This window comes from Camellia sinensis, chromosome 14 (assembly GCF_055761805.1).
Source record: "Camellia sinensis isolate YWXY chromosome 14, ASM5576180v1, whole genome shotgun sequence".
Classification (NCBI taxonomy): Eukaryota; Viridiplantae; Streptophyta; class Magnoliopsida; order Ericales; family Theaceae; genus Camellia; species Camellia sinensis.
In genome coordinates this window covers 75,947,995-75,952,509 of record NC_138974.1, presented here as the reverse complement: position 1 = coordinate 75,952,509, position 4,515 = coordinate 75,947,995, and positions in this window count along the sequence as shown.

Below are 4,515 nucleotides of genomic sequence, written 5' to 3'. Positions count from 1 at the left end.
TACACACATACACGTGAAAATGATTTGATTTTTATTATAAAGAATACTTCCAGATATCTATTAATCAATTTAATACTGTAAATTAATAGATCAAGTGATTCATAAGTTGGGCATATATCAAGACAATATTTTAACGATTAAGTTGACAAAAAAGTTAAATCGACTAACTTCTAAGCCACTTTGTAATGTCTAGTCACTACAAGAAAAGTAAGCTTAAAAGACGGAAGCATTTGCGACGGCACACTTGCCATCTCAAAAAGTGACTTTTTGAGACGATACAATTTGCCGTTGCAAAAAAAGTAAGTTTTTGCGATGGCACAACTTGCCGTGGCGAAAAAAGGTGAGTTTTTGCGACGGCACTATTTACTGTCGCAGAAAAATAGAGTATTTGCGACGGCAAAAAATGTTGTCTCGAAAAAGGAGAGTATTTGCGACGGCAGATATTGCTGTCTCGAAAAAATAGAGTTTTTGCGACGGCACCAACTGTCGTCGCAAAAAAAAAAAAAAAAGTGTGTTTTTTGCCACTGTAATAGGTACCATTGCAAAAAAAAAGTAAAAAAAAAATATTGTGGCTTTGAGACAGCTTCATAAATATACAGTTACAAAATGGTTTGAATAAATGCAACGTTATTTTTCTGTCGAAAAAAAAATTAAAAAAAAAAACAACCTCGTCTTACTCTTTTGATATAACATTTCTCTCTTCACCTATTTTTTTATCTTCCTGTCTCTCTGTCTCTGTCTCTTCTCATTTTCTCTTTCACTCATCACTCTTCTTTCTTTGTCTATCTGTCTGTTTGTCTCTCTCTCTGTGTGTCTTTCGTTCATCTCTCTTCTCTCTATCTCTCTCATTTGTCTTTTCTCTCTGTCTCTCTCGCTCATCTCTCTTCTCTCTATCTCTTTGATTTATTTTCTCTCTTTGTCTCTCTCGCTCATCTCTCTATCTCTCTCTTCCCGCTCATCTCTCTTTTCTCTCTGTCTCTCTCGTTCTTCTTTCTTCTTTCTCTATCCCTTTCTTTTTCTATGTCTCTCTTGTTCATCTCTTTTCACTCTCTTTCTCTCTTTTTTTGTTTATCTCTCGTTCATCTCTTGCTTCTCTCTTTTTTTCTGTCTCTGTCTGTCTGTCTGTCTGTCTGTCTCTCTCTCACTCTCACTCTCACTCAACACCCTTCTCTCTATCTTTTTCTCTCTGTCTGCATGTCTATTTGTCTGTCTGTCTGTCTGTCTCTCTTCCCCTCATTGTGTTCGCCTTGCTCACTCTCCCCTTCCATTCTTCTCTATTTACCAAGCACCTTTTCGATTTATCGAGACACTACAAGAAAATGCACTTTTAGTGACCACTTTGTCTCTCTCTCACTCATCACTCTGTCTCTGTCTCTCTCTATCTTTCTTCTCCATCTGTCTCTCACACATCTCTCTCTCACAACCCATCTCCTCTACCACCTTCACCACTACAGCAAATGCCATTCCACTACCACCACTACTACCACTGTTTCCACTCCACCTCTACGACTATCATTACTACCATCATCGCCACAATTCCACTACCACCACTACTACTACCATTACCTCTCATCCACCACCATTACTCAATCTCCTCTACCACTACCACAACTTCATCAGTAATCTCCTTCGCCATCACCACCACCACAACTATCACCTCTTATCCACCACCTTCAGCACTACTGTCGCTCCCTATCCTCTACCACAAAAAATTAGTTCCTGATTTTTAATAACAAAAAAAATGGGTCGCAGAAAAATATTTTTCATTAACCACAAAAAATTAATTTTATTTTAATGAAAAATATTTTTCATTAAAATATTACCCCTACTTTACCAAATAAAAAAAAATAATAATAATTTTTTATTCATTAAAATAAAAATGAAACAAATAAATTTTCAACCTTAATAACTAAAAGAAAATGAAAAATCAAAAAAAAAATTCACTAACTATAAAAAAAAATTATTTTAACAAAAAGTAAATTTTTTGGCGACGGCAACCTCCGTCGTGAAAAAGAAAAGAGTCGTTTTATTATTTAAATATTCATTTGTGACGGAAACCCAAAAAAAAAAAATTCCATTCCTGCTCGGTTTCCCCCCCCTCCTTTTTTTTTTCCATTCCCGCTCGGGTTTCCCCCCAAAACCAAAAATCCCCAATCTCAAAAACCAAAAATCCTCTTCAACCAAAAATCCCTAATCTTTTCTTACGGCTCTCTCTCTCTCTCTCTCTCTCTCTCTCTCTCCGGCGAGCGGCGACAGACGACGGCGAGCGGCAAACGACGGCATCGAGCAGTGCTACTCTTGCTGAGTTGTTCGAACGAGCTGGAAATGTGGAGATGGGTGAGGTATGAATTTACATTTTCATCTATCTATGAAATATATCTATATATATATGGGTTTAGGGTGTAGTGAGATTTTAATTTTCTAGATAATGCTTTGTTTGATGTAAAATTTATGTTATTTGGTGTGAAGGGTTATTTTCATTTTCATATTTATTTATTTATTCTTGTGAACTTCTGTTAATTTTCAAGTTTTGCTTGTGAAAATTTTCAAGTCTTTTAGGGGTGTACAGTAGTCTTTTCCATCCATGGTATGCCTATGGTCATGCCTGTGGTATGCCTATGGAGATACTATCTATATAATCCTTTTTTTCTTGTTTTTTGTTTTGTACATGTCTATCTTAATATTGATTTAAGAATTTTATTTGCGTGTTTAATGATATTTTTAATTTTTATGCTTATAAAAGTGTATGTTTTAGTTTCTGTGTCCGCCATTGATTAGAATTACATCACACAATTCATAATAGAGCTTTGAAAGCTTTAAAAAATTCTCTAAAGAACTACTTATACTGATTAGAAGAGTTGCATAGTTTTTCACGTGCTTAGAAAAACACTATGATATCGAAATTTGGAGCCTAAGACTTCTTTGAAGCTCATCTAAATCAAATAAAGAACATATAGAAATAACATAATTCAACCCTTAATATTATCCATGGGCGAGCCCAACAGTTCATTTCCAAAAATCCAAACAAACATATGTAGAACTGACTACATTTATATTTAATCATAAAATAAGACTTGAGTAAGGTTAGAAAAAACTTAATTATACAAGGGGTTCCAATTGGTTCCTGCTTGAAACCAGCCAATTCCAAATTTTGCTGCTTTAATTTTTCATTTTCTTTTTGATAAATAATCAAACTTTATTAGATTGCATCAAGGCAATGCAAAGAATTTTCTTAATCTTAATCTTGCTATGGTCTACGTTAGCACTGGTGGTGGATGTAAGGGCCTGTTTCCTTTCTAATTGTGTGAGTAATTTTCTGACCACACTGCCCGTTTAGTAATTAGCTAGAGAGCACCGGCAGAATAGATGGCTTCAGTTAACCTGTAACAGAAAGAGAAGGCTCCGGCGGTGGCTCTCCCACCCAGGGGCACTCCGACGATCAAGTCAGTATATCTCTCAAAGATAATCAAGTTCTAAACTTACTGCTCAAAGCATAAAATTGCGTACCTTAGACCAACAGGGGTGCCTCTCTTTTATAGTTTACTTAATCCTAGTCCCACTAGAAGCCTCACTTCTATGGACTCCAATTCAGTACTTACTTTGGACTCCTCAAGAGATAAAGATAAACTCTCTAAGAGCTTTATCCTTATCTTGGCTAAATCTCCTCTTTATTCTAGGACTCTTGTCCCTTATCTTTTATCCTCTTATCTCGGATTCCGATATCTTCGGAGATAACCTCGGCCTTGCCGAGATCACCTCGGCGTCACGACCAGGACACGTGGCACCTCGGCTGACACGTCGGCGTCACCCTGCCACGTGTTGGTATTCAGAAAATATATCCCCACAACTGCCCCCTAGGTTCTATTACCTCGGCATTCTGAGGTGATGGAACCTATATCATTTCATTTTTCCAGTACGTCGGTTTTCAGTATCTCAGCCGAGATCATTATTTTGGCCGATATCCTTTTATTGAAGAACAAGAATTTCAAGAACCCTTCCACGCGTATGAGCTGTCATACACCATAATTCAACCGTTTTTAACCACGCGTTTCTTTCTTACTGGTTCGTACCTGTGACGCACCCATAAGCCGTCTCTTTCTCACGTGCGTCGTCTGACGTATACGTTCTTCTAGGCGTATTGATTATTTTTTGCTGCCATTTTCATTTTTGACAAAACCTTTCCCCCTTTCTTCATTTTTCCACTTTTTCTTCTGATTTCTCTTGCTTTTTCTCTCTCTAAACTCTTTCTTTCGAATCCTCCATTGCTCAAGCTCCAAGCTCTGCAATTTGTCTTCCGTTCTCCCTTCCTGTGAAGCTTTTGTCGTTCTCGTTACATCTGTAACTATCGTCTGACTTCGGCAATCTTCATACCGGCTTTACTCTTTTATGGTAAGCTATTGTTCCTTTCGTTTTCAATTCTATTGATATTCTTCATTACTTGTTGCCTTTACTGCATATGTTGAAACTTTTAATTTGCGATTCATACACCTGAATGTGTCCTTCCCATGATTTTGC